Raw genomic sequence first — 22,062 nt, 5'->3', positions numbered from 1 at the left:
TTTACTGAGAAAGTGGTGAGGTGCTGGGACAGGCTGCCCAGAGAGATTGTGGATGCCCTGAACCTGTCGATGTTTCAAGGTCAGGTTGGATGGGTACCTAGGCAATCTGATCTAGAACTTGATCTAGTAGTTGGCAGCCCTGCCTGTGGTAGGAAGGTTGGAACTTGGTGACCTTGGGGTCCCTTCAAACCCAAGCCATTCCGTGATCTGACCTCTTGTCCTGAGTATGGCAGGGGATGGTTGGTGCAAGAATGTCCACATTATGGCTTTCCTGCAGGCCTCCCTGAGCTCTGCAGTGTGGGATGATCTCGGGGGAAGGGGAACAAGACTACAGATACCAAACAAGGTGTGCTTCTCTGAGCTACAAAGAATGGCCTGGGTTGGAAGGGACTGCAAGCATCATGAATCTCCAATCCTCCTGCCTCAGGCAGAGCCCCCAGCCTCCACATTTAATACCAGACCAGGCTGCCCAAGGCCCCTTCCAACCTGGCCTTGAACACCTCCAGAGACAGGGCATCCACAAGCTCTCTGGGCAGCTGTTCCAGCATCTCACCACTCTCATAGCAAAGAACTTCCCGCTGACATCCAACCTGAATCTTTCCTCCTTCATCTTAAAACCATTTCCCTTCTCCTGCTGCTACCTACCCTTTCAAAGAGTAGGTGGTGAGTAGGTGACAAACTGAACACTGTGGGAAACCAGAATGAGATTTACAAAGTCTTTCAGGATGCTTTTAGGCGCCCACATAGCCCATTTTGGCTTGATATAGAGGGCGAATTTCCATAGTATTTTCCTTTTAAAAATAAGTAAATAAATAAAAATTGATCATTTTGAAGTGTAGAGACTGAAACTGGCCAGTATTCCTAGGCTGCAGATTTGGCTGCTTCAGAAAGGGGGAGGGTGAAATTCTCCTAGGACTTCGGTTGAAAGCCTTGTGATCACAAGGTGCTCAGAAGGCAGCGATAATTAGCTGATTATCAACACAGGTGCAAGTATTTAATTCTGTAACTTTCATACTCTGGCCCAAGGCTCCCTGTTTTGGCAGGGGGACCACAGGATCTGTGCTATGATGTGGACCAGCGTGGAAGTAATGCATATCAGTGGTTTCCTGTTTTGTGATAAGAGATAGCAAGGTGAATTGGTTCTTGATGTCTTCACTAGTTGTTGTTAATCACAAGAGCTCGCTCTTCCTCGTGGTTCTTTCCCAACAGTTAATTACAAGTAGTAACTTCCAAGAGCCTGATGGGTAAGTTGTGGCACTACATGCTATGCCTGCACTGCCAAGGAAGACCATTACTGCCCACAACATAGGGGTAATCTGGAGTACACAAATGGATGCCAGAACTGAGCAAAGTGAGTCACCTGTGGACTACATTAGGCTGCAGCAGGAGGTTCACTAAGTGGTAGCAGTGAATTTTAATGTGGATTATTAATAAATTCTTTTGTATCTTCAACATTCTGTGGAAATGTGGCTGATGCTGCAGTTCTTAAAATTGCACTGAAATGTAGTATATGACATAGCCAGTGGTCCAGAATACTTCAGCATGTCTCTCCAAATTACTACCAGTGTGCTGAAGATGTTTTCAATGTAAGTCCTTACAAGAAAATCACTACTGGCTCAGTGGTGCAAGTGTCAATGCTGAGCATTGTGACATTGGATCAGAGCCTTCGTTGCTTCCAAATGGCATGTTTCTGCTTTGTTGCATTACAAGCAATGTCCTGTGAAGTGGAGTCCATGGTTCTTTCTTGAGCCAGATGGCCTCTCACACCTGAAGGCCAGGCTCTGGTCTCGCTGACATGAGGCTGGATCCATCATGGTGCCACGTCACCTTTCGTCTTCTTTGAGCCACTTGGTTGATGCTGGTAGGTGACACAGAGCCCTGAGTTTGGCTAAATGATCAACTAGGTCATATTGCTGCAAAGCTTTAAATCTCTCTGTGGGCCTTGCAGTGAATAAAACCCTGGCAGGAATTAGCCCCAAATGACTAATAGCAGCTGGCTCTGACAAAGGAGTCAGCAGAACTTAGGCTCTCAGAGAAACAGCAGCAGGTTTTTGGTCCAGGAAAAAAAAGGGAGAGCGAACCACAGGGCTCTGAGTAACAGGCTGGCAGAGGAAATACATCCCCAGCACAAGTGATTTAAACAGGCCAACTGATTTCTCCGCTTTCTTGCAGCAGCATCATCTATCTGTTGCTTTCGTTATTTATTTATAAGGAAGGGATTTGCAGGATAACTGCCTGGTTTGTAGAAGCTTCACAAGTCCAGGGTTGCTTTTTTTTTTTTTTTTTAAATACTGCAAAGGTTGCTCATGGCAGTGAGACTCGCCACTTGGCTCAGAACCTGGCCATGGAGCACTTGAGTAATGTGAGCAGGATCCAGCCTCCTGTTTGCTGGGCTGCAGCACTTTACTGCGTTGTCATAAGGCTGGGTAGAAGCTCAGCCCTGCTTAGTGCATGCCTTGCTAAACCTCCCCACAGCTTTGTTCACAGCAGCTGCCCCAGATTTTAGATATAAACAGAGGTAATGAGAAATGGCCAGTTTCACTCTCCACCACCTCATGCTGGTGGAGTGACTGCCTCTGGTTGGGGCTGCCCCTACCCAGCTGACTTGGGCACAGCCGAGGTTCATGCAGTGACCGTCCAGGGTCAGGTGGAAGATGCTTGGCAGTGTTTCCCAAAATTCTTCAGCACTTTTTCTGCAGTGACATGGCTCAGTGGCAGAATGGCTGTGTCTGGACCTCCCCCAGCCGTCCCCAAGCTGGCTGTAAAATGCCAACTTCACATGTTGCTTCCAGTTAACATGGCAGCCCTGCCAGAGTGAGGCTTAACATTAATTTACCCTTTATTTCATCAAGTTTTACCTCTTACTGTATGCAGAGTACAATGCCCTGAGCACAATGCCTCCAATCAATCCCATTTAAGATAAGCATCTCTTCCCAGCCCAGCTCTGGCTGTATGAGAAATGGGTGATGATGAAGCTTTGTGTTTGTTCAATCCTGTTTGGAATTTACAGCGCTATGTAAATGATTTATTGCAGTCGTAAATAATTGATGCCTTTGGAAATGGATTCCTGTCAACTATACATTCAGACCCAGACCTTCATTCCAGCCTCATGGTGGCAATATGTATTTAATGGGGAAATTGGTCTGGTTGCTTTACGTTCTTATTTATGTCTTGAAATGTAGTGCCTGTATGGCTGCTGGTGGTTCTGCCTTCTCTAATGGGCAAAGTGTAGGGTGGGTGGAGGTCCAGGAGCTGTATAAATGAATGGCCCACAGCACATCAGTGAGAACTGCTCGTTGGGTGTCCCTGTGGGGGGGGACCAGAACTGTTGGATGTTGCCGTTGGATTTGGTTCCCACCTGCTCCTGCTGGTGCCAACAACTTTTCTTCTATTGACAGGAATTGAATGCTCTCTACTGATATAAGACCAGGACTCCTTGTGACTGTGGTGGAACTGGCTGCTCCCCTGTAGGACAGCCACTGTCACTCCCACCAGGGAAAACATCAGCACAGAAAATAAGGAGATGTCAGCAGGGAGTGGATATTCTTCTATGAACTCCCCACCACCACGTGAACTGACTGCAAAGGAGGAGGAATTCAAGGACAGAAAGGTTCCTCGCCTGGAATTGCAGACTTGCTGGGTTAAGTCTGAATTTTGATATCTACATCTTCAGACATGTTGACCTGTGGTGTCAGCTGTGACAGTAAGTATAGTTCTGTGAAGTGAAGCACGTTGCTTATGTATTTTAGAAACTAGTATAAGAAGATTTTATGGATGGAGGAATAAACGTGATAGAAAAATAATTCAGCTTGTTCCTCTGGAGTCAGTAATCTCAAATAGCCAGAGGTGAGGTGCTTCACCTAGTGCCTGATTACTATTTTCAATCATCTCATTAAGTGCCTGGTTTCATGGTGACTGCAACACATTATCTCCAAGGGGATTAGCACACTGAATACAGAGTAATTGAGACCTCACAATCATTCTGTCACAAATATCAATGGAAAGGAGGAAAAACTGTTATTTTCTAAACAAGATGCTTCAAGGGAAGGAATTGCCTTCCAAAAATAGAAGCCAGCGCTTTCAGAAGTCACTTCTGATTTTAAGGTGTCACTGTTTGATACATAACTTGGTACAGCTTAAGGGCTGCGGATTTTAGAGAAGTGGAGCCTGTCTTCACTGTGCTACTTAGTGGGCTGTGCGTAGGGACCAGCAAACAGTGCAGAGAGAGTATCAACTTCAGCTTCTCTGTTCCAAGGGCCCAGCTGGGAAGGGATGAAGACTTCCTTCTCCTTTTAAATTTCATTTTGTTTGTGGCCCAAAACAAAACCACTTTTGAGCACAAGGTATGAAGAGCTGAGATTGGCCTGAATACTTCTCTGAATTCTCTGAATACTTAGTTCTCCCTTTCCTTTGGGTAATTTTCTGGCTGATTGAGGTCTGGTTTTCATTATTTGCTGCCATATGTATCACACTTGTGGGTTTGTCTTTCTTGCAAGACTGTCTTCTTGACTTACAGGAAAACTGAGCCCTGATGACGTGCTGCCAAAGTCTCCAGTAACACATCATGCCTGCAGTACCTGCTGAAAACCCACCAAAACACCAGCAAGAAGAGTCAGAGGGAATTCAGCCTCATTCCAGTCCTAGCTGTGAAACAAGCAGGGTAAGCAAACAGCCTCACTAATACAAGCAGAGGCAAAGCGGGATGTTTGCTGGCATTGTCCCCCATGCAACCTGCTTATGACAGCTCACAGCTTTACCATTTTCTGCTTTGCTGGGGTGGGATTTTTACTCCCAGAGATAATTCAGTAACAGCAAAACTGGTTTTTCCCTGAATGTTAGGTGCTCACACGTGTGTGCTTTGCTCCCATCTGCAGCAAGAAGACAACCCTGCCTGTCCCAGCACACAGCTCTATGCATGTATGGAAAGAACACTAAGTAAAGCCATGAAAAAGGCTTCCCCAAGCAGTAGTGGTGGCTCAGCGGCTGTGCTGTTGGAAGTTTGATGACAGTTGTCAGTGACCGTCATGCCTGAGTGGGCCAGCTGAAGGGTAATGGGATTTAATTGCTCTTTGGAGCAGAGGAGAGAGGCTTTTCCTTCTCTCTTTCCTTCTCTCTTTCCTTCTCTCTTTCCTTCTCTCTTTCCTTCTCTCTTTCCTTCTCTCTTTCCTTCTCTCTTTCCTTCTCTCTTTCCTTCTCTCTTTCCTTCTCTCTTTCCTTCTCTTTCCTTTCATCGTTGTTGTTGTTGTTTTGGCACTATGGGATGCTTTTAAAAAACAGTTAATGAGGTGAGGTTGGGAGAGGGAGAGGAAATGGGGATGTTCCTTTTGGAGTGGGATGAAGCAGCTTTAGAAAGCAAGGAAGATTCTTCAGTGCATTTTTGCATGGTTTTGAGGACTTTTGAAGACCTTGCAGGACAATTGTTCAGCTGATGTAAATGACCTTTCCACTCTGGCAGAACAAGGTGAATTTGTCCTGCTGGGAGTCTGCCTCTCTTCTCTTTATATGCTCCCTGTTCCCTATGGCTCAAGGGACCTGGCTTTCACCACAGCTGCTGCATCAAGGCTGCCCTGTCCCTTCTGCCTTTGGATGTCCAACTGGTTTGAGGTCTGGGGGCTCCATGGGACTGTTTGACTACCCTCCACAGACCATCTGTGCAAACCAAAGAAATCACCTGGTAATTTAATTTGACTCCATCTCATGTGGTTTGGCTCTGTCAGTGCAGGGAGGACACGCTGAGGGCATTGGCAAGGCAGCACAGAAGTGAATATGACCTAACTATCCACATGGAGTCTGGCACCAGCACCAGCTTTCAACCTTCCCCAGCCTCTGTCTCAGTAAATAAGAGAGACATCTTGGCTCCCTTCTTTCCCAGCACGCACCCTGGTGATGGAGAAAGGTCAGTAATAGTTTTCCCTTCCCTTCTTCTTTCCTTTTCCTATTGTCAGGCACAAGGAGCCTTTGCAAATCCAATTTACCTTTTCATTCCTCATTCTTGATGGTGCAGTTGAAGCACTAACTCCTGCCATGGGGAATGAGCAGAATGGTAGAAGACCACAGGGACCCGGAGCCACGCAGACACTGATGGATTGTGCAAGTCAGGAGAATAAAGGAGCAGTGCTCTCCATATTTAAAGGTACCACCAAGCACAGTGCACAGGATGAAAACACCCACAAGGGTTTCTTGTTGCAGATGTGTGTTTATCTATGTGATGGATATTTATGCTTCTATGGTTTTTCAAAACTCTTGCCATTTTGCTTTTTTTAGAGTAGAGTAAAAAAAAAAATCCCTTAACTGCATTTAAACATTTATTCCAAAAGCTTTTTTTCAAACACAAGGCTACATTTGATTTTACCCACCTGCTTTCAGATGATGGCTCTATTGTGTTCTGGTTTGTGCTTTGTTTATTAATTCCTACCAAATCAATTTCTTATTTTCTCATCTAGCTAGGAGATAATTAACTTGCATGATGATGCTTTACAGTATCTGTTAAATATTACTTTTGAAGCAAACTAAGCTAATGACACGGGTAATTAAGCCTCATGCATCAGGATATAAAATGATTGCTGTCAGATTCAGGATGGCTTTATTCCCACTGCCACTGTCCCTGGATCAATATGACTACGCACGGATGCCTGGAGCCAATGTGTGGGGGAATGTGGGGTGCCCTTCTGTAGAGCAGCAAGCTTTACAAGAAAGAGTGGGGTTAACAGTTTTTCCCAGTGTGCCAGACACCATGGTGGATGTCTCAGCAAGCTTTGATTCCCTGAAATCTCAGTCTGGGTGCTGACAGGGGGATGATCTTGCCTGGAGCAAGTCTTGCATGCTTTACTGCCACAAAACATCCTGGCCAGGCCCTTGAAATTAAAGAGCGACTCTTCCCATGTGACATTAAAAATCGTTAGGGAACATACATTAGCTGAAACAGTCTCCTTGGCCACAATTAATGTTCCTTCCAGATAGCCATTCAGCTTGCTGTGCAGCTGGATATTGCTGCTTCTCTCCCCCATCGTGCATTTGCAGGGCTGCACAGACATCCAGGCAGTGATGCACACCAGGAGCAGCCAGGCATAGGTCAGGGGTCGGTTGGCTCTTTGCTATCAAGAGCAGAGAGATGACAGTGATGAGAACTCGAGGAAAATTCTCACTTTTGGTCTTCTATTTTCTGATTGCTTTGGCTGAGAAAAGAAAGTGGAGCCCACATTTTGAAAATACTGCCTGGTAAATAGAGTTTAATTCATATCTCAGACAAGACAGAGCTTCAGCATGAGAGAACAGCAAGCAGACTGTAGCTGTTAGAGGTGTGACTTGAGGAAAAGTGATCAGGTTTCTTTCTTGCTCATTTGCATGCTTTCCTCCTGACCCTGGCCCTCCCTCTCCAAATAGTTAAGACTTTTTAAAAGCAGTTGGTGTCACCCAAGCGTGTCACTGCCTCATGTTGGCAGGAGCAGACTAGCAGGCTAGCACTGCAGGGCATATAATGTACAAGCTTATTTTACAGAGTTCAGAGAGACACTGTTCTGGCTGTGGGTGTCTGCATCAAACGGGCACTATCTATAGCATCATTTAATTGTTTGGAGCAAGGAGAAAAGCAGTGGAAAAAAAACATCACCCCAAGGGAAAAGATAAACTGTAGATAAGTTTATATTTTCCATTCTGAACAATAGATCAGAGAACTTCTGTAATAACTACATCAGCATTTATTGCATTGCTGATCCAAAAGCCGTCTAATAAATTTTAGCTAATTTTCAAACTTGGTCTGGAATGAAGCAGCAATCTCTTCTGAACTTCTTTTATATGCCCGTTTTTATTGTAAAGCTGTAAAGCATTTTTATTTTTATGATTTGCCTTCTAATGTCCTCCAGCATTATGCCTTTACCCATCCCATTAACTATCACCCTGGACTGCTCCCCTGCAGTGTGCTCCCACTGATGCTGAAAGGCAGCACCAGTCAGTGCCTCGGGAGTCACAGAGCTGATGTAACATGTCACAGCTCTGGTCAGCATGTCCTCTGCAGGATGGGACAGCTGGCTTTCCTTGGCAAATCTCTTCCAGCCATATCTTCAAAGATATTGACTGGAGTGGGAATTAAGAATGTAGATACCTTGAGGCGTAATGTTCTTTCCTTTGTAATTGAGTCCTGCCCCAGCTGAAGCTGCTAGACACCATCCTCGTAAGAACTCAATAATATTTTCTAATAAAAATAGCTGCAATTTTATCTTGTCATTATTTTCTTAGAAGTACTTGCAGCAAGTATTTTTAGACCACGTTCTGCTTTATTTGCAAGAGTTCACTATTAATTTGGGGTATTAACTCTTGCGATACATTTTCTTAAAACATTTAGCTTTTTGTAGTTATATGCTCCGTATCTTTAAATTACTGCTATGTTTTCAACCGATAGATCTAACCCAATCCTGTCTTTTGGTTGTGGATCTCATGCCTCAGTTCCAAGGTTTGGGAGCCAAGGGAGTTTGAGCGCTGCAGCATAAGTGAGGCAAACCCAAAGCCCCAGAGGCATGGATGGAAGCAAATCTACATCATATTCAGGAGAGAGTTAGCAGGATCAGCTTTTCCATGCTCCATCAGGCTGAAAGAGGAGGCTTACAAAGGAAAGACTCATTCACTTTGGAAACTTTTTTTTTTTTTTTTTTTTAATTTCCAATGGGAAACTATCAGGAGCCTTACTCTGCAGGGGTTATCATTTCCTTGGCAGGAGCAACGTTATCTCCCCAGGATCTCTGTCTTGCTTGTGAGCAAGGACAGATTTAGCTGCCCAACAGTGCCCTAAGGAGTGGAAAATTCAGGGATAAACACCAGCCTCCCTTTGAACAACACAGTGTGTTATGTATGGTCTTTCTAAGCCTTAAGCTTGCAATTGGGTGTTGGCAATGTTGTGTTAACTACCTCCAAAAGGCTCAAAGCAAAACAGGCAGCTCTCCTTTCTCTGCTCCCATACAGCTTCTGAATACTTCCACAGGGGAATCTTCAGCAGTAGAGGGACAAAAAAAAAAAAAACAAAAACCAACCAGAATGAAAAGGGAGAGTCCTTTCAAGGACTCTGTTAATGGCCCAGGGACTGAGCTACATCCCAGGAGATGGAGCTCTTTCTTACACAAGAGCTGCATAGCCTGCTGGAAAAGCACACATACCAAAAAATATATTCCTTGTGGCTTTATTAAGGTCTGCACTGATATGCTGAAAGATAAGGATAATTACACTAGTCACGATTTTTATTCCTTTCTTCTCTTCGTCCTACGTGTTTTTCCATGTTTAACATGTGGAGTTCCTGGTGCCCAGCTGCCCAGTGAACATTTTTGAGGCAGGAAGTGTGGCAGGGAGGTGAACCCATGCCGATGAGAAAAAACACCTTCTTCCCTTCACTGAGAAGAGCTGAGGACCTGATGTAGATTGCCTTCAGTGAGAAAGTAGTCTCTGAGTTTTTGATACTTAGGTGGCAGAGGGGGAAACCACCACTAGTCTCTAAGGACATGCAGCCTAATTAACCCTACATGTCTCATTCCATCTGCTAAGCTGCTAATGCATTTTTAATTTCTCGTTCATATTGCTTTGCAGAACTGGTGGAGCTCCTTTGGACCAGCTGCTCTCTGGTGCTGGGAGCTGATGCCTACTAGAAAAAAAGTGGGATTGAAGAATGCTAAAATACAGTAGAGGAGAAGAGAGTGTCTTCCATAGCACAGTAGTTTGGTCACAGTTCTGAGTCCCTGCCCTAAGGAGGGCGAGTCTTAGAGACTCGTTGTTTGTGTGTTTCATGTACGTCCATGAGCAGAATTAGTTATGTGGTTGGTTCTGGTGATGGCTTGGTTGTATGCAGCTAAGGGTAGGATGGGATCTCCACTTTGTGAGATGCAATCTTGTATCCAGCTGAAGTCTAGGAAGCAGAGTGTGTTTTCTGAAGCCATTACTTCAACAGATAATGACCAGGTCTCGCCCGACTGAAACCTCTCTGTGCCTCAGCAGCTGCCTTCCCTTCTCGGGAAATGATGAATTCAGTAATCTGGGTTGCCATGCTGCTGGCTGTGAGGTTGTAAATTGCACGCATGTGCTCCCAGAAAGATGAGATCTCACACTGGTTTTTAAAGAAGTGCTGCAACGGTAATGCTGCTAAAATCTCCCTCTCATAGGGAGCATGCAGTGAACCAAAGTCTGTGCTCAGACAAGCCCATGCATCAATGGGTGAGGAGCACGGGTGTCTGACAGCAGACGCTCCCTTTAAGGGCTGCTGAGCTGAGTGAAATATCTCTTCCCAAGACATTTTGTGGTGGCTTGGCATGTTACTGTACGTGAACTATTGCTGAGGTGGTGACAGAGAAACAAGAGCCATTTAGAAATAAAACAGGGATGAAACACATCACGGAAACAAAGCCTTTCTGTTTCAAAAGGATGCCTTGGCTTTTGGCCCCAAACGTCTCCATGGATCCAGTCAGTAGCTGCTGTGGTTGTCCATCTTATTGCTAGGATTGCCAGGATGGACTGGAAAAAGTGTGCCATGTCATCCTGGTACCAAATACCTGCATGAGCAAAGGGAGCCCTGCCTTATAAGTCTCTCCATCTGAATGAGTGGCTGCCTGCATGCTGCCTTGCAATAGCGTGTTTCTGATGTAAGTGCTGTTTATTTGAAATGAGCTCCTCTTCTGGAGCCTCCCATTTGTGTTGCCTGTTCATGGCTGCATCCAATTTTGTCACGGTGCTTGGTCTCCTGTGACTTAAACATTCTGTATTTCCTACTGCTCAGAGATTGTGGTCTATGTGGGGCTAAACTCATGTTTCAGAGGGAAGTGAAAGGCAGCAGCAATCCAGAAGTGGATTTACTAGGTGGAATGCAGTTTCACTCCTCTTGGGCTGGTGGGACAGCACTGGAGAGCCGTTCCTCCAGAAAAGAGCCTGTCTTCATTTTGGAGACCCACAGAACCCCTAACCTGGGATCTGCTTTTGCTGTGGTGATTTTGTGTGCTGTGCAGTTGTGACAATGCACAAGTGACAGCTAGGGTAAAGTCCCATCTTCACACTCATTTCTGAAGAAGGGGCATCTCGATAATGAAAAATAAAGCAGCAGCTAAGAGAACTGGCTCCAACCTCTCTCTCAGTCCCTGTGTGAGTGTCTATATAGCTGAGCTGCAGCTTCTGGAGGACATTAGGAGCTGGACTCACAGGGGAGAGAGAGGATTTGGCTCTAGGGTCCATGCCACAGTGTTTCTTTCTTGCTCTAGGATTGAGGCGTGACCTCATCTCATCTCTCTGGGCACAGCTCCTGGTGCAAGCTTGAGCAAGGTCTCCAAGAGCCATGCTGTCAGCAACCAAGCATGGCTGAAATCCTACCGTGTCAGTCTCCCAGGGAGAAGCCCAAGCAGCCTCTTAAATGGTGATTTGGTGTCACAGTCCAGAGAGGACCGAGGAGCCCAACAAAGCCATCGCTTACCTTAGCGATGGAACGAGGAGCAGCCTGCTCCCAAACCACTGCATGCCCCATCTGACCCGTGGAGGAGCTGCCTCAGCACTGCTGGAGGCAAAAGTGACAAAGCCGCAATCGAAACGTGGCTTTTTCCAGCTCTGTGAGTGACAGAAAATACCTGACGTGCTGCACTAGCTCACTCCTTCAGCACTCTGACAGGGGCATTAAAATGTATTTATAACAGCTGGGAATGGCTTGCCCTGAGGAGTGAACTTAATTCTTAGTCTGCCAGGCACTCCGTTGTGAGTGACAGTGATTTGTCCCCGGTGTGTTCATTCTCCTCCTTGCCCTCTTGCGTTCTGCTTGCATCTTATAAAGCTCTATTTGACAGTCTAATTTCATATAACTAATAACATTATGTAGCAAAATGAGCTCGGATGTCCATTTCTCTCTGCAGCGTTGAACTAGTTGATAAGCACTGCGTTTCACACCTCTCCTGGCGAGTCATTCCTATGGTGAAGCTTTCTGATCTCCCTTTAAAACAAATATTTGAGTGAGAGAAGTTCTGTAACTTCTTTTTTTCTCTGAGTGACTGCACCAGGGAAGTGCTTTACACAGCCAGGAGAGGCTGTTTGGTGATAAGCTGCAGTAAGGAACTGAGCATGAATGCAGAAATCTACTGAAAACAGGAAGAGGATTGATGTTGGCTGTGATGTGCAGCACGCCTCCGCAGCTTCTGGTGGCTCCTGGCCAGCCCTGTGTGCAGCCACAAGGATCTGGAGTTGCTCTACCTATGTGAAAGGCCAGGTTGGATGGGAGCACTGGGCAGCCTGATGTAGTAGTTGGCAACCTTGCCTGTGGCAGGGGGTTGGAGCTTGGTGGCTTCCATTCTGTCATTCTTTGAGAGGGACCTTTCTGGCACAGGGCTCAGATGTACCATGCTACAGCCCCTGGGGAGGATGGGGTAGCTGCAGCATTGCAGGGCTTTGGGTTAGAGTAGGATGCCTAAGACAACTGGCACTTCTGGTTGCCTCATTTTGAGGAATTTTCCTAATAAGAGTCGCCAGGAGGTTTGTAGCTGAGGATATATATTCCACACAGGCCATAGCTGCTGAGAAATGAGTAATGGTTTTTGTAACGGCTTTTTAAAAAGATTTTGCTCTTGGCCACCAAAATGCCTTGAGGCAGTCCATTCTACTGACTGAGAGCCTATGGGGAGAAATTGTCTTTCAATAGCTCATCTTAATATAGCAGGGAGCTGAACCTCCTCCTGCTGTGTGGAAGAGGTGCTGGCAAGAGCACGTATGTCATCATCAACTTCTTTATCCTGCTCTTGATGCTCTAAACCTGTATTGTCCCTTTATTGGCCTCTGGAAATCCTATCTGCATACCCTGTTCCTGCAAGGAAGTTTCAGGTGCAGGTCACTTCTGAGAAATCAAACTTGTCACACCCATTTGGACCCATTGGGCTCATAAAATCCATCCCCCTCTCCCCGCTTTTTCCCCTGAATCTTTGCTTTTCTCATCACATAACTCCTATGAATAATTTGTTTCGATCATATTCTTTCATCAAATTCTTTTCAGCCAGTTGCAACTAAGCTCTTTGATTGAAAACTGTATTTTTTACAGTGTAACTCTGCTCTCTGGTCTCATCTTTTCCCAGCCTGTCTCACCCTTGGTTTCTGGATTTTCCTGACAAAATATGCTTTCTATTAAGAGAAAGGGAGAGGAGAGGCACAACGCAAAGCTGGCAGTTTCATAGACCTCAAGAGCAGTGCAAACGACTCATTACCTGTTTTGCAGGATGTTGTGGCACGTCCTTCTCAAATGGGAGGATTGTGTTTTTCTAGTCGTTATCCGTACCTTGCCACGTGGGATCAGAACATGAAGGGAAGTGGCTGCTAACCATGCAGCCTATCTCACTCACCTGTTCCATAGCAGCATAGATAGATAGACTTGTATATCCTTAGCTGTCTTGTATATATGAAGTGTGTTAGCCCTATGCTTGTGTACAGCGTGTGATAAAGAGAATTAAAAGCATGGAGGAGGGTAGATGGGACCCCATGAGCACAATCACTTCCTTTCTGCATTGGCCTTTGCTTCTTGTCCACGTGCACTGAGACTCCGGAGAAATGTTGCTTTTTCCAACTACCCCTGCTCTATGGCTGGTTTGTAGCCACAAAACCCAAGGATGGGAGGGAAATTACCCCAGCTGAACCCTAGAAAGAATAAATGAGTACAAATAATATAGTGATTCTGTGATATATCTTGAACTTGGACTTAGTAGAACTGGATTCACTACTCTGAGATGCTTCTGCTTGTTCTTCACTGTGCCATGAAATCAATAGTCACCCAAAGAGGGGTGATTTTAGTTTGGGACGGAGGTGGAGGGGGGACATCACATGCACAGCAAGTCAGCTCTCCTCATTGTTGCAGCTGTTATGGAGCCCTAACTCCGTTCTGAAGAAAGAGTCTTCAGAGAAGTATTTATTCTTTTGTTTTTAGTAATAACTATGGCCATGTGCAGTATTGAAAAGAGTGCAAGTGCTAGACCATGAAGAGGTTTCTTTCCAATGTTTCCACTGACACCAGGTTTTTTGGCTGGCCTAAAAATTGTAGATGACAAGGTGTACATTAGTAGAATCGAGCTGCAAAACTGAGAAAAGCTGCTGTTTTTTTTTTTTTTCCCCAACTTAGCACTCTCTATGAAGTTGGCTCAATGGTTTTTTCCTCTGACGTTCATTAATATTAACTGTAAGTACTTAATTTAGAAACAACCACAGTCCTTGATCACCTTCCTGTTTACATTTCAATGTTGCACTTGGAGCAGAGGGACTCCTCTTGTACTACTTCTTCTTCCTCCCCTCTCCAGGCTTTGTCGCCCTCCTCTGGGATCCCTTTCCAAAAGATCAAGAGCAGAGAAAAGACTTCAGATGCCATAAATATTGCAGGAAGCAGCGTTCATCGGAGAACAGCCTCCTTCAAGATCAATATGTCTTCCTGAGGGGGCATTCAGTCCTTCAAAGTAAACAAGCAGGGAACATTAATTCAAACGCTTTTGTACTAAATACATATACATGAATTAGCCTGCGTGGCTGTGATAAATAAATGTTATGTAAGTGAGGCTTAAAACAAACCACACACGAGGAAAAAAAGCAGACACTGCAAATTGAGTAGGCACAAGACCATTTCTGCCACAGATCTTCTGATGACCGAGATAATTTTGTTAGAGGGCTAAAGGGAAGTTCTCTTCCTAACCTTTGCGAATAGATTGATCTGGGTTATCAGCATCTTTCCTTGAGAGGATGAATGCCATTATGCTGGTGTCTCAGTTGGGATATTTGGAACAATGTGCAAGATCTGCATTTTGTTTGGGAAAGTGGTCATTTTTTGGAGGGAAAGAGGGATGGAGATGGGGTTACCTCCGTCCCAAGGAGGGAAAGGAGAGGCAACGGGAAAGGAGAGGTCTTCATTTCTTTCTGTGTCAGAAGTGGAAAACTGACTCCTGCTGATGTGTGTGTTGTGAGCAGGTTTATAAGATGCCGGTCCTCTGTGTGTAACTGCCCTGTAAGCAGAGCACAAAGCTGGTAAAGGCTTGGCTTGAGCTGGAGCTGGGCTATGGTTTCTCATCCTTTCATGCTTCTAATACCAACTTCTCTCCTCTCAGAGCCATCAAATACTGGGACAAATGACACTTGTTGAAGAAGGAAAATCAGAATAGTCCTGAGTGTTCTATTTGGGTCTGTTTATGTTCTGGATAGTATGAGTGCCTGAGTGAAACCACAGCCTCCTGCAGCTCTGGAGGAAGGAAGTATGCTTAAGGACATTTGAGATTCTAGATAATGGTCTTAAGGAAGTGCTTCCTTCCTAAAGTATTACAGGAGAGAAAAGAGAGCAAAATGTTTTTTGGTAGGGACAGTGGAGAAGTTGATCAGAGAAAAAAAAGAGTTACTAAGTATGTCACATTGAAAATACATGCTAGAATAACTAGGTGAAAGAAAGTTGAAGTAAAAAGAGTCTAAACGAGTATGAGAATTAGCAGGAAAATAGCCTTATGGCCATCAGTTCAGATCAAGCACTGATGGTAATTAAGAAAAAATCATATATTAGAAAACTTTTTGGCTGATGGCTAAAGCATGGGGCAAGAGGAGTTTTTTTTTGTGTGTGTTCTTTTTTGTGTTTTTTTTGTGTGTGTGTGTTTTTTTTTTTTCTTAAAACATTGCTGTGGTCTGTGTCTTTTTTGGCATCCTTGGGTTTCCCTATTTAGGCACGTAACTGGAGTTTCCATTCATCTTGCTCCTTTAAACTAATGGGCTGAAATCTCTAAGTAGTCTCTTCTGATCTTTCCAGCTTGAGGCTATAGTTCACTGAAGGGGAGACTAAGTGAATGTGGAACTGCTAGCCATGAGAGTCAGTTTTCACGTGGACATTCTGGTAGTGGACATGTAACAGATGCAATTCAAAGAAATTTCTTAAAGGAGAGATGGAGAAACAAATGATAAATCAGCAGGCTTGGTAAAGCTGCTGTGAGTTATTTTTTTGGCAGCTCCACAATATTGATGCACATTTTGTTCATGACCTTCCATCTCTTAGATCCATCTGTGCTGCTTACTGTGATGGGGGTCATAAGGGCTGCTGAGACATTTCCCAGGGATGCGGATACAAAAGCCAAATATTCCGTCTCTCTATCAGCCTCATTCAACACTGTTTGTTTAGGACTGTGTCCACTCTGCTTCTGAAAGTGTTTGACATCAGTGCTCCTCTAAGAGTGGGCAGCCATGTGTGCTGAATATGTGGAGGAGTATCAATTCAGACTGCAATCAGTACGATTACATAGATTTTAATCAAGAGCTTGGGAAATATTTGTGGCGTTGTAAATAAGTGGGAGATGAAGTCCGACTAGCTTTTGGACTTACTGACTGAGGACGTGTTTTACACTTGCATTGTGTATATTTGGGAGATCACTTTCTGAATTTATATTGTTCTCTTGCAAATAAAATTTGAGAGGAATCAAGATAAAGTAAATGTATCCTGGAAGAGAAGTGTTTACTGCATAATTTACTGTGCAGGATAAGCATGCATGTCTTGCTGAGCAATACACCATCATTTGTCCTTTCATTAACTTTGACATTTGTGTTGGAGTCACTGTTCTACTTTAATGAAAGCTCTCAATAACTACAATTCTGTTCTTCCTTCCCAGATCAAATTTTGATGCAAAATCCCCTGTAGTCAATGCAAAAACTCTTGCTGACTTCAAGGATTTTGAATCAAGACCTTAATGAGTGTTTTAGATAGAAGCTCCATCCCACTCTTTCTTGTGGCTTTCCAGGTTGTGAGTTGGCAGTGCTTTTCTGATGCGATTTTTTCTTTTCAAAAGAGAAATTATTTGTGCTCCATGCAGAGAAGGATGACAGATCTGTGTGGTCAGTACAGATATGGAAAGCCAGGCCTACCTGAGCTATAGGATGAGCTGAGCTACCTGGGCTCATAGGATGCAAGATGCGTGTCTGGAAACTGCAGAACAGGTTAGGTTGGGTTTGTGCCTGGGAGATTTAATTTGCTGCTAAAAAATCTGTTCCTCAGGCTTAGCCAAGCAGTGGATTACTGGTACCAGTCCAGCAGAGAGTGCATCAGGCTGTTGAAGGCAAAATGAGGCTTTGGGGTACCTGCAAGATTGATGGCAATAGTCCAGATATCCTCATGGATTAGCTTGGTGTAACATTGCTCTCAAAATGTTTGTTTTTTTTTTTTACAATTGGGGATTTTCAATCAATCAGCCCTTTGAGGCTATGTTAACCAGGCCATTGTTCAATGAATGGGACCTAGGAAATAAAAATACAGCAAAGGGTTTCCTTTTCTTATCCTTTCCTAGTTCTAGTTTATCCCATTCAACTCCTACTAAGTCAGTGCTGTGACTTAAGGTGGAGAAGCCAGAAGCAGGCAGGCTGCAGGATAAAAGGTTAGCTGCAGAAAGAGATGCTGGTACATGAACAAGCAGGAGCCAACACTAAAAAAGGTCAGCTATTTAAATGGCCTGATTTAAATAAGGCACATGTCAGGTGGTATTGCCCCCAAAGGAGATTCCTTGTGTGGGTTTATGAACTCTGGGAAAGGGGCCAAGCTAGCCTTAATTATATTTTGTTTAATCAGCTATTTAAATAGGGAACTGTTTTCTTGGCTCTCTTCCCCCAGCGAGATCACATCTTTATACTCTTGACCTTTTTATTTTATGCAAGAGGCTCTCTTGTTGCTTTGGACCATACTTCTAAATCCAGACAAGTCAGCTGTGCTTAGCTTGCTCTTACATCACCTCTCTTCTTGGAGGAGAGAAGGCCCAAGGTTATTTATTTCCCATGTTCTCATTATTAAAAAAAAATACTGAATTTCATTTTTTTTCTCCCGTTTTTACTATGCAAATTCAAGAAGGCCCTCTGGATTAAAGGACATTGTGTCCAAGGATGTAAGATTTCCAGACAATACCAGCAACATCTTATGGCTTTTTCTTTGAACAGTGTTTGGAGAAAGCTACAGCTTGACTATCTGCAAAATATGTATTATGCCTCCCTTTGAAGCTTCATCTAATTGTAAAGAAATGACAGGGGAGCACAGGAATTAGCTCTCAGAGAGGTCCACGCAGTGTGCTGCATAGGACTGTTCTCCACCAGGAATACTGTGTTTCCCACAAATTCAGCAGGATCTGGAGATCTGTTGGATGAAGAACAGTAGACTGAAACAAGAATAAGACACTGTTGAACAACAGTCAGGTGGATTTTAATGAGGAACATGCTGGTCCTCTTGTAGCTTAGATTCTTGCTTTGTGGTCAGAGTTGGAACTTTTAGTAACAGCCTTTTAGACCTTTTGCCCTTGGTTGTGAGCAAGTCTTCTGACTGCCTGTCTTTAAAAGGAGCATAATTACAATTTAGTCCTCAAAATACCCATTTCCAAAGAGATCTCTGCCTTCTTACCTCCATTATGATGTACTTTTGGTTACAGAAAACAAGGTTGTCAAAAAACCCCAACCCATAATCTCTGCTGTAGAACCCTTCTCTGTTGCCCTCTGCACCACATGGGGCTCGGGGAGACCAGGTTGGCCTCTGTGAAGGTCACTGTTCAGGCCATTGTTTTCTGTGAGCTCCCAGTTGGCTTTGTCAGGTCATGAGCATTTAGTTATCCTTTGCAGTGCTGCAGGATGCTAAGCAGGGTGGTTTTGCCTTTGTTCTGGTAGTAGAGCAGGGTTCTGCTTGTTCAGGAGCAGAGGCCGTGGCCTGTGTACCAAGGTGATGCATGTCCTAAGTAGTAACCAGGCTTTCAGTTAGAAACAAACATCACTGTTCTAATGTTAGAGCACCAAGGTGCTCCTGATGCAAGTGCTGCTTTCTCAAAGGGAGGACCTAGGGTTTGCTGTGAAAAACAGCCATCTGTGATGCTTGAGCAAAAAAGGCTAATTCTCCCTGTGCTTCCATGGGGGAGTGGAAGTAATTTCCCTGTTGAGAAGCACAGAAGTGGCCTCCATTTCTAGGGAGTTGCTGCCTGTCTCCTCTTTTTTCCTACCTTTCCTCCCTCGCCGATGTGTATCCACAGGAGGCATCTCAGGGAAAGGCAGTATTGCTTCTGCAGTGTTGATAAATGCAGAATTCCTAAGGGGAATGCCTATATTTCTTCAGTACCAAACGTATCCATCTCCCATACACAGCCAATTGGCACTCTGCTCCTGAGGGGACAAGTGGACTGAATGTAAATGACAAATCAGCCTCAGTCTTTACTTAGCTTTAGCAGGAATATTGGAAAACAAAAGCAGCTTGCATCGAAGGGGTTCCCAGGCAGAGGAGGGAAGTGTCAGTACAAATCATCTGCTTTGGAAAACAACCAAGTTCTTCCTGCTCTGCATATTCCCCTTCTCCATCTCTCTGTCTCCCAGAGGACAGTGGCTGCACACAGCCAAGGCAGAGCCTGCGTGAGTCCCACCTCCCTCTCTCTCCTCAGCAAGGCAGGGCAGGCTCCAAGATTAGTTATGCATCTGATTGTGCCTCTAATAAACTAAATGTAATTAAAAAATAGAGCAGGGCCGTTGCATTTTAACAGCTTGGAGCTCTCCCTGTGGAAGGATCAGCAAACAGTGAAGGAATATGAAGATTCAGCTCCCTAGCACCTGCTGGGCAGCCTCTGTCAAGATTAACAGCATCTCACCAGGTTATTAGAGTGAACATGAATACTTTGGAGGCTCTGTGGGTAGTTACGGTATCACGTTTTATTATCTTCCACTGAAATGAAATTACTTATTGTAATTGCTTGTCAGTCACAGGCCAACAAATCTGACAAAGGAAAGCTTTTGTGAGCGGGGAGCAGGATGCAGAAGGAGAATGGATTGTACCAAATTCTGCTCTGATTTTTTTGTGGAAAGGGTGTAGGGGGGAAACATAACCAGAAGCAGAGGGAGAAGAAGGGTTCATCTCCTTTCTTTGCATGGCAGACTGAGTCATTTGTGGCCAAACGACCTCAACTGAGCAAGCATCTGGGAGCGGAAAGGAAGGAGCAAGCTAACCCTGGGTGATGTGTTAGGTTGGTGGAAACACTGCTTCGTGGGGAGGGCATTAGCCACGGCGGCTCAGCAGGTTCTTGATAACATCAAATATTGTATCTCTCAGAGGCACTGATGCTGAGGGATCACCAGGCAGCAGGAATGCCAGCCTTGCACGCTGCAGAAATATGAGGCAGGCAAGGAAATGATCCTTTTGGCTTTGCTTGCTTTTGGATGGCTCTTTCTTTCTAGTTAAAGGAGAAAGAATGGCAACTGAATGCTGGGAGCAAAGGGGAGAGCCAGGAACACTGCAGGTATTTGGAAGTGAAGATTGCTGTACCAGTAGGCTTTGCTGTGCTCTTTTAAAAATAGCTCAGGGAGCCAAGATTGCAGGAGCTCAGTAGTCATGGATAATCTGTTATGGTACAAGGGAGAGATGTGATCGTTGCAGCTGCAAGCAGGGAGTGGTTCCAGCCCTACCTGGTATGCAGAGCTTATTGCAGTTGTTGAGACAGTGGACACATTTCCAGTGGGAAAAGCATCTCTGGAGTCTGCCCTAGCAGAAGCAGAGGCCCCGAGGTGGAGATGCGTTGCTGTGGAGGCAAGTGGCCACAATGGCAAACATAATTTCACCAAGTAACCCTGTTACTCCAATCTTTTGAAAGCATTGTAGCAAACTCTAATGTGCAGTGACAAAAGGGAATTGGAAGAGAAATTAGAAAAAGGCTGACCCAGTCTCAAAATCTCCAAGTAAAATGGGGGTCTTGAAAGGTCTCTATGTCTGTGTGCCAGCAGTAGCCACAGAGAAGGGCTAGGTCTCAGTAACAAGGCAGTCATCAGGCTTTCCTGAGTCTCCAGGCTGTTTTCTGCCATTTGCAGCTCTGATTTCCGAGGTAAAATGTTTCATTTTGCATCCATGAGGTCGATATACAGTCATTTTATCCAGGTATGTTTGGTGTCTGTGTCAATTGCAGATCTGTAGCCTTCTGCTGTATTTGAAGTATGTCTCCATTTATTCTAAGCTTGTTAATTTCTAACTTCATTTGATGCCTCCTAATTTCTTTGCTATGGCTTATGCTGCTTTCAAAATACTGGCTCGGTGGCCAATGGTCACCTGACTCTTGAACCAGTGATGTCAAGGAAGGAAAGCATGGGAAGCAGCAGCTTGTGGCTTCTTCTTATGTATAGAAGCAAAACATAGCAGATCATGTTGGAAATGCAATGTCAGGTAGATCACCAGCTCAGATGTTTCTTCTGTGCCACAGCTGAAAGGCACAATGTGGCATTTATGCAAGTGTACATGTACGAGATGCTGTTTCATAAGCAAAAATGTTCAGCTCTTTAATTACTGTTTTGTCTACTGTATTTAATTTCCTAGTGCATGAATCCCTGTCTTGAGATAGTTTTTGTTATGTAATTACTGTTAACGATTAGAGCTCAGCATTAATTAAACAGATCAGTTTTCATTCTCAGACATTTTAGTTAAGATGCCTTTAGGCTATTAGGCTGAGAGCTTTTTTTTTTTTTTTTTTTAAGCACGTCTTCATTAGAGTTTATGTTTCTTTTATCTGCAGACAAGGTTTCTCTGGTTTGCTGTGCAACATCAGAGTACTATCAGCTTTTCTCTACTCTCAGCGGGAACTAAACTCCAGTATTTTATTAGAGACATAAAGGATGCCTAGTGATATGATTACAGCTCATACATTTGTTGTTTTGGTTCTCGTCCTGCTGGCTGATTTTTGAATCATGAGTGATAGTATGATATTTACAAACCTATTTTACATCTTGATCTTAAAACTAGCTGTATGACATGCACTAGTGTTTTCAGCAGAAATCTATTGTCTAACAGCATCACTTCCTTCTTTAATGTTTATTCCATAATGAAGGAATCTCTAAATCTGGACTGCTTATTTCAAATTTTATTACAAGTTAATTTAGAGGAAGTCGCTGCAGTTGTTTGAATGTCATGTATAACACAATTTGAAAAATGCTATATAATATCTATTGTTTGTTCTTAACTTCCATGTGAGCTACAATAGACATCTGGGAAAGTCATCCAATTCTGATACAGAACTGGTGGTGAATCCACCATGCCCCTGTGTTCCTCTAGTTGATTATCTCCATCACTGAAATTGG

General features: G+C 44.3%; 1 protein-coding gene across 4 annotated transcripts in view; it reads left to right on the top strand.

The window, feature by feature from the left end:
* The window catches only part of CPS1 (carbamoyl-phosphate synthase 1), a 243,899-nt gene that overhangs the window by 116,278 nt on the left and 105,559 nt on the right, over window positions 1-22,062 (top strand). For all 4 annotated transcript variants that reach the window (XR_004160253.1, XR_004160254.1, XR_004160252.1 and 1 more), the window contains exons 38-42: window positions 3,399-3,703; window positions 4,517-4,660; window positions 4,875-5,048; window positions 5,718-5,896; window positions 6,005-6,133. The gene's annotated coding sequence lies outside the window, so the exon portion shown is untranslated. The remainder of the gene's footprint in view (window positions 1-3,398; window positions 3,704-4,516; window positions 4,661-4,874; window positions 5,049-5,717; window positions 5,897-6,004; window positions 6,134-22,062) is intronic.

This window comes from Meleagris gallopavo, chromosome 7 (assembly GCF_000146605.3).
Source record: "Meleagris gallopavo isolate NT-WF06-2002-E0010 breed Aviagen turkey brand Nicholas breeding stock chromosome 7, Turkey_5.1, whole genome shotgun sequence".
NCBI lineage: Eukaryota > Metazoa > Chordata > Aves > Galliformes > Phasianidae > Meleagris > Meleagris gallopavo.
This window is presented reverse-complemented; position numbering and strand designations above follow the sequence as displayed.